Raw genomic sequence first — 8,588 nt, forward strand, 5'->3', positions numbered from 1 at the left:
GGCTCGCTGCAACTAGAGGAAGCCTGTGTGCAGCAACGAAGACCCAACCAGCCAAAAATTAAAAAAATTAACATTAAAATCAATGTAGAATGGATTTGGTTCACTGTCTCCAAGAATGGCTTCCTCTGGGATTTGTGGCTGATGGTACCAGGGTTTTTACCAAATCAAATGAAGGTTACCACAGCTTTCCTGGGTGATCAGAACACATCTCTTCTAAATAAAAGTCTAATCAGCTCTGCTGCATTATGATTTGTCAGGTGTGATATAATTACAACAAGATTTTAAAAGAGGATTTTAAAGAATTTAGAGGGTAAACATTTGTTAGCATTTACCCAGCTTTTCGTAGAGTGGCAGGTGGCTCTGATTCTCAGAACTGATTCTGATTGTCTAGACTTCCACCAGAGCAGAAGAATGTCGACTCACCCTTCAATTAAAGTTAGACTTTCTTCTCCTGGCAAAATTGAAACCAACTCTAGCTAACCCATGAAAAAAAATGGGGTGGCGGGGGTAGGATCTTGGAGAAGGCAACTGAGCTAGCTCACAGAATCTAAATGGCAGCAGCTTATCCAGGCCTCAGGAAGGAGAGCGGTCAGTTTGCTCAAGCCCCTCACTCAGTGCCCTCAGCTGGGGAACCTTCTTTCTAGGGTCCTCCCAGAAGATGGCTCAGCTCCCATGCTGTCTCTTTGTGCCTCTACTCACGTTTCAGATGTCAGAGGAGAGCATTGCATTGGATCAGGTATAGTAGGTGCCCACCCCTTGGACCAATCACTGAGCGTGGGCCCAGGGAATGGAGAGCTCTGACTGGCTGAGGCTGGGTCATGTGCTCCCTTATGTGACCTGAGGGCACTAAGTCTAGGAAGAAAATGCCAATAAAAAGCACTGCTGCTCAGACATCACCCTCTGTGGAACTTTCTTGACTCCTAAGGCAGACTTGTTTGCTCCTCCAGGGCTGCCATAGCACTTGGTAAACACTTGGATGGGTCAAAGAGAACATTTTATTTAACAGAATTTCTCCAAGGATGAGAACTGCATTTGTTTACCAAGTATTTGGTAGAGGAAGTGAGACCCCAGAGGCTCCTGAATGTGGATGAAACTATTCTACAGGAGACCAGGAGAAGAATTTGCTTCTCAAGAGAGGCAGAGGGAGGAAAAGACGGAGGGGTGATTAAGGGATCTAGCTTGATGGCAGAACACACTGAGAAATGTCTCCAATGACTCGCCCACCACCAGTCCCACCAGCTCTGATCTACAATGTTAGGAAACTCATGAAACAAACGCTTGAAGTGAGTAGTCTGGGAGACCGTGAAGGGACTGGGTGATGTGTCAAGTCTATGGCAGGTAGAGTTGAAGCAGCAGGAGGACATAGGATGCTGGGGACAGGAACACTTTAGTTCCAGTTTAGTTTTAGCTAAACTATCAAGAAGTAACAAAAGTCATGGAGAAGCTGGTACCAAATTTAACCAAATCCCTGTAGAGTGGGTATGGGGAAGAGGGAGGGTGGGGTGAGTGCTTGAGGGGGGCACCTGAAAACTTGGTCCATCTATTAGAGAACTTATCACATAAGACTACAAATACTGGTCTGCAGTCTGTGTCCCCCACCGACGCATGAGAATATGATTTTAAAAATAAGGACAACATCTTATTAATTTTGACATCACTCACTCCTTGCAAACACACAATAAGTATTTGCTGAATGAGTGAATGTTGCAAGTGTGTCAACTTAGTTATTTACAATGGGTGCTATTCCATTTGGGACAGTAGGTACTAACAATTTTCTCTAGGCACTTTCTTCTGGCAGAAATGTCCAGTCCTCAGACAAAATATAATGAGCATGGAATTTGCACAGGGGACTGGTTGTCCTTAAGGTCTGCTTCCAGCAAGCAAAGAGAGTTGGATTATTACTGTTTATAATCTCTATGTTTACAAAGTACACTTATCTTTCTGTCTCATTTCAGTCCTTATAACAACCATGGGAGGTGGGCCAGTTCCTGGTTTTGGCCCTGATGGCTCCCTTTCCACCCATAGGCCTGACTCACTAGTCTGTCTTCAAGCCAGCTCAGATATCCTCTCCTCCAGAAAGCCTTCTCCCCTTGCCCAGTCTCCTACAGATGTGCCAAAAAAAATAGCAAAATTCGTTTAAAAATAATAACAGCTAAAATAAAAGGACTTGGTGTGTACCAGGTACTAAATGTTCTACATGTATTATCTCACGTGCCTGTTACCCATTCTCTGCATCCCCAGGTCCTATGCTGCCTCTATGCTAACACGCACCAATGAAGCTAGAGATAAACCATGCAGTCATTTGAAAGAGGAAGCTTCATATAAAGAATTATTAAATGACAATAGGGAAGAAACTATGAAGATGTAAAGAGAACTCTAAAGCATATCCAAGGTCTGAGGGAGAGTGCCCAGGGAAGGACAAACTTGGAAGGGGGTCCCCTCCCTAAGGCTGAGGTGCAGACCTCGTTGGAGAAGATATGGCTGCAGCCACTGGGTGGTGGAGTGGTTCACAGGGTTGCCTGGGCCACAGGCTCTGGGCAGCAGTTAACAATTTCCCTGGCCCAGCAGAGACAAGGTTGATGAATGGGTGCATAAAGAGAATTGGGGTATAGGCAGCCCACTCACGGGCAGGGTACCACATAGTCTGTTGTGCACTGCACCACGATGGGAAGGCTGCAGAAAACAACTGCCCAGGACAGAGGCCAGCACAGGCTAGTGGACAGCCAGTGCGGGAGTTAGGCCATTGGTAGCATGCTTATGGACTGAAAGTTTGTACTCCCACCCCCAAATTCATATGTTGCAGCCCTAATCCCCAATGTGATGGTATTAGGAAATAGGGCCTTCGGGAGGTGATTAAGTTTAGATGAGGTCATGAGGGTGGGGCCCCTACCATGGGATTAGTGTCCTTATAGGAAGAAAGACACAGGCCATGAGCTCTTCATAAAAGAAGCATGTATAAAGTGTGGGTGATTCGGGACAATGTGTTACAACAGAACTGCAAAATTGATCAATAAACCTCAGGTCAGAGCAGAAAAAGAAATTTATGTCATACACCATCAGTGTTAGCAATATAATTTGACACACTGGAAAATTTAATGAAGTGAAACCAACCAGTTGATGAGCCTCCAATAAAAGTCATAATTGTCAAATTAAGCCACATCATTTCCATGACATGGATTTCTGTGTTGCTCTCATGTGTGCACAAATCCTGAAGTTCTTTGGAGAGTATTATTATTGTAATTATTATTTGCTGGGGAGATGCTGAGCTGTCTGCCCCCGAGTCGTATTCCTCCTGGGTTGTTTGAAACCCTGATTGCCTCATGCCTTCTGCCCTAAGCTGCCACCAATCCCAGATAAGCACTTTCATGCATTTGTCTCTTTATCATCAGGAAGTGCAGAGGGGAGCCTCTCTAGGCCAGGCAGGGCCATTTACCCCACACCCCCTGCCTTGTAAACCCACTTAGTACAAGTTATATTAGGAAGTTTAATTAGCAGAAAACAAACAAGTGGGGGGGGTCCCAGCTGGAGCCCAGGGGACATCAGGTCCCCTGCTGGGGTCGGATGTGTCTGAACAAGTGTCAGCGAGGCTCTTTGCATGAAGGACAGAGGACGGATCTCCTCCTGGGGAAAGAGAGATGAGAGAAGTAAGGTTGGGCCCCTCTCAGGTCCTGACGGCCCAGAAGTCCTGGCAAGAGCCCCAAGATTTACTGGGGGCTGCTTATGTCACGAGCACTCCCCGAACCACGCAGTGGCTGGGGGAGTGGGATGCGCTGATTGGCTTAAGTTTGGAGCAGGAGTTGACATGGCTTCCTCCAAAAGAACCTGAGCTTCATGGGAGACAGGTGAACACTGGAACCGAACTCAGGGCACTGTCGGGGAGTGGGGTGGGGGGGGTGGTCGGGAAAATGGAAGCAGGGAGGCAAACATGTGTCCATTAAAGGTGCCGTAGGAAGAGAAGAAAACTAACATTTAATGAACACTACCAAACGCTGGGTGCCTTGATGTATACTAGCTGGGTGATCCCTTTTATAAACACCACGAGGTGCATGCTATCCGGGAATTGAGGTGCAGAGAGGCTAAGAAACCTGTATATTGTCAAACAGCGGGCAACAAGTTCAAAGCTAGGTCCATGTGATATTTCTGTGAATTATTTATCCAAAATATACCTTTATTTTCATCCAAGGTGAGGAATGAGAAAGCTACTGGTTTGGGCTAGGTTCATTTCTCTCTCATGCCCCCTGCACAAGGTGGGTTGGCTGGGGCTCTGCTCTGTGTCATTACTGTCCTCGCTCTGAGACCCAGGTTTCTGGAGCAGCCACTGTCTGAAACATCTCTGGTCTTGGTGTTGAAGGGAAGAGTTCCAGAGAGTCGCACCTGGATAGTTAAATGCTCCAGCCTGGAAGAGACGCACATCACACCTGCCTACCACTGCCCATGGTCCTCCCAACCACAAGGGGGTGGGGGAAGTGCCATCCTACCCTGTGCCTGGAAGGCCAGAGCCAAACAATCCAGGAAGAGTACCAATGGCTACTACAGAATTGAACCAGATCCCAGGTTCTCAAACCATGTGCTAAGGACTGAATGTTTGTGTCCCCTGCAAAGTTCATATGTTGAAATCCTAACCTCCAATGTGACGCATTGGGAGGTGAGGCCTTTGGGAGGTAATGAGATCATAAGGGTGGGGCCCCCACAATGGGGTTAGTGCCCTTAGGAGAAGTGACCTGAGGGCTTGCCTCCTACAATTTCTGCCCTCTTCATGTGAGGAAACCTTGAGTAAGTGACTGTCTGAGGGCCCAGGGAGTGGGCCCTCACCAGACACTGTATCTACTGGGTCTACAGGCACCTTGATCTTGGACTTCCCAGACCTCAGAGCTGTGAGAGATAAATGTCTATTATTTTTAAGCCCCATCTGTGGTAACTTGTTATAGCAGCACAAAGGGACTAAGACTCCTTTTTCCACGGAGGTTCCTCGGGTCTCTGTAGGAGTGAGGAAAGGCCAGTCCCATTCCCTACATTCTATCCTTTTCATTCATATAAAACTCAACCCTTTCTACATTAAAAAGTAGTCTATAAATTTTATGTGAGGAAAAAAAATTTGTTCTGTTCCCTTTAAAACTAACTCTGGGGTCCCTGCCAGCTCTACACCCATAGGTCCCCACCAGGCTCTGATCAGGCCTTGCTCTCAAAAGGGGGTTTCAACTTGGCCTCACCTTAGAATCACATAGAAGTCTGTAAAAAGCTTGATGATGCCTGGGCCTCGCCCCAGACCAATTCCATCAGAACCTCTGAGCTCGGGGCCCAGGCATAAGCAAAGCTCCTCTGACAGTTCCTCAGTGCTGTTCCAAGCAGTGTCAGGAAGCAGCTGAAGCACTGAGGGCTGGTCCTTGTCTTCCAGGTGAAGGCGGGAGGAGAAGCTGGGGGTGGGAGAATTGCCTCCGTTAAACGAGGCAAGAAGCGAGCTGAGGAAGGTTGAAGAGAATTTGGTGATTACCCTGATGGTTCCAGCTCCTTCCCAGTGGCGGGGAGCTGGGGATGATGTGGCCCATGAGCCGTGGGAGGAGTGCCCAGCGGGGGGCTGTCACGCTGGGCTGGGCCTGAGGAAGGCGGCTTCTCTGAGCACTGCTGCTCGGCTGCTGAGAACACAGGAAGTGCGTCCAGAGCTGCACGTCCTCCCACAGGTCCAGGTGTTCAAAATTCACACACATGACACCGTCCACACACACTCACACGCAGACACACACATTCACACACACATCTGCACACAACACACGTGCACAGCATCCCACACACATATACACACACACTCATGAATGTGCACACACACACTCACATGTGTAAATCTACCCCACATATACACCTCACACACACACATACTTCCACATATGTATACACACTCTCCACACACACACACTCTTACATCCACACTCACATGCATCTTTTTTGTTTCACAGGAAAGAGAAAGATCACATTTTGGGGTGAATGAAACTCCTCCCTTGCCTGGTCCAATTCTCTCATCCTACATGTGACGAAAAGCAGCTGTGAGGAGGGTCAAGGCGTGTGAGAAGCGCCCCCTTGGTTCTGGTCAACTCTCCTTAGCTCTAGAAAGCACATTAGAAGGATTTTTTTTGTGTGTGAAAAAAAGGTGACTGGGGATTCTTCTCCTGGTTGGCAAAGAGGAGGGGCACTTTTGTCCTCTCTCCCCAAGCGACTTGTCTCCCAAGCGGGGTGATAATCATTCCAGCTCCATGGGTCGCCGTGAGGATTAACCAAGATGCTTCATGTTGAGGCACCAGTGCTGTTTCCAGCACTAAGTGCTCTAGAACAATATCATCACCCCCAGTCACCGACAGAGCAGGGGCTTCGTGACCTCACTTGACAGACATGTCTCATTGGGGGTGACACTCCAACAGCGGGTTGTGGGACGATGAAAAGTCCGATACACACGTGTACACACACACACACACACACACTCAGTGGTGGATCGTCTGCTGAGCAGTGAATTTGGGTTTCTTCCCAGCAGTTTTTCCTTCCTGCCCTGCCCTTTGTAGGGGGTGCTGGGCTCTGTGCTCGTTGACCTGGAGCAGGTTCAGGATGCCAGGCCGAAAGCCTGAGGGCAGGCCCTCTTCCCCTGTAGCTGAGATTGTGCTACTTGTCCTGCAGAAGGTAGGGGAGGACAGGGCTGCCTAGAGGAGAGAATGGGGGCAGAGCTGTACCCAAGCCTTGGGCCGGACAGAGCCTCTTGGGTTGGAGGAACTGCGGGGTCCTCAGCCTATTCACTCTTGGTCCCCCTGGAGTTGGCTGGGTCTCCTGGGGCAGTGGCCTTGGGCACACACCTCAGTGGGCCGGATCCTAGCCTTGAGGTTGTTAGCCCCAGCAGGACTGCAGTGCCTAGGTGCCGGGACCACAGGGTTGGATGCAGGCACATCCGCACGTGCCCACAGTGAGCAGCGGGGAGGGGTGGCCTCAGCATCCTGCCAACACTCTGGCCTTGAGGGTGGGGTAAGGAGCCCCTACAACGCCCGAGTCCAGTGTGATTGATTTATATCAATAAGAGGCTGTCTTACAGAGTGAAGAAAGTCAGAAAGAAAAACAGATATCGTATATTAACGCATATATGTGGAACCTAGAAAAATGGTACAGATGAACCCGTTTGCAGGGCAGAAATAGAGACACAGATGTAGAGAACAAACGTACGGACACCAAGGGGGGAAAGTGACAGGGGGTGGTGGTGGGATGAATTAGGAGATTGGGATTGACATATATACACTAATATGTATAAAATAGATAACTAATAAGAACCTGCTGTATAAAAAAATTAAATTAAATTCAACAATAAAATAAGCATAATGTTTCCTGCACAACCAAGTTTGTGGAATAAGACTCAAAGTAGCACATGTAAACACACATCTGTGTATATGTGCGGCAACTCTTTCAGTTTATGGGATTTGGTGGGGGGAGGTTACGGTTGGTGAAACCAGTTTCCAAACATTCCCCCCTTTTGGTGACGAGCACAATTTGTGGCAGGTGTGCCAACAGAACCACACTAATACTTACACACTGAGTTAAGATTTCTGTTACTCTCCGTCTTTGAACCGAACAAACTTGACCTCCCAATTATACAAAATTAATTTCAATGAATTAAACATGTGACAGAATTGTACCTTAGAATATCCGTTACCCAGGCAGTGGAGAAGAAAGAAGTACAGAAGTGTTTTCTAGAAAAGCAGAAAGTGGTGACTCTTAGGGCCAAGGGAGAAGGTTGTGACTGGGAAGGGGTGTGGGGTGTGAGGCTTCTGGGAAAGCAAGGTTCTATCTTGAGTCCTGGGAGGTACTTAAAAGGTGTTGCCTTATAAGTCATCAAGGAGACATATACCTACTGCCTCCTGGCGGCCCTTCTGCTACCCTGCACACTCTCCAAAGTGGGACGTGACCCAGGTGAAGCTTTGTTCTTTCTCCCAAGCCCTTAGTGTCTCCCAACAGCACCTGAAGTCAAGAAGGGGAAAGCCACAAGGCATAGCATCAGGGGAAGGAGTGAAGGGAAGGGTTCTCTGAGTTTCTCTGGCCGCCCATGGTGCAATGCTTTGCTTGAGTCCAGACCCCACCCACTTTGCTGCCTGGAAGGCTACTTCTTGGTCCTGCCCGGATGCAGGCTTGGCCTCTCCCTGGGCCAGTGAGGGTGGATGCTTGTGGTCTTTGTTGCCTTCCTTTCTGTCAGGTTGGACAAGATGTCCCAAGCTCATCTTGCACATTTCCTTCCCCAGACCTACAATCAAAGGACCCCTGATTCCTTCAGTAGGAAATAATATTGAGAGACCATAATCTGGAGGGTAGGAGTATACATTGCTACTGAGTTTGTTTGTTTTGGTTTCTGACATGATAAGCAGTGAGGTTCATTAGTTTCCATTTTCTTGCATATTTTAGAGATCATTGTGTTTTAGTTTTCTTTTTTTACTCTTGTTTTTTTTAAAAAAATGTGAAATGTTTACATTTTCTAGTCAAAACTATAGAACAAGATACATTCAGAAAAGATTTCTCCCTTTTTTCCCTCCCGCCTTTTCTATCCCTTCCCCTATAGGTAAGCATTTTTA

Source organism: Mesoplodon bidens (assembly GCF_964165515.1).
Source record: "Mesoplodon bidens genome assembly, chromosome: 5".
Taxonomy (NCBI): domain Eukaryota; kingdom Metazoa; phylum Chordata; class Mammalia; order Artiodactyla; family Ziphiidae; genus Mesoplodon; species Mesoplodon bidens.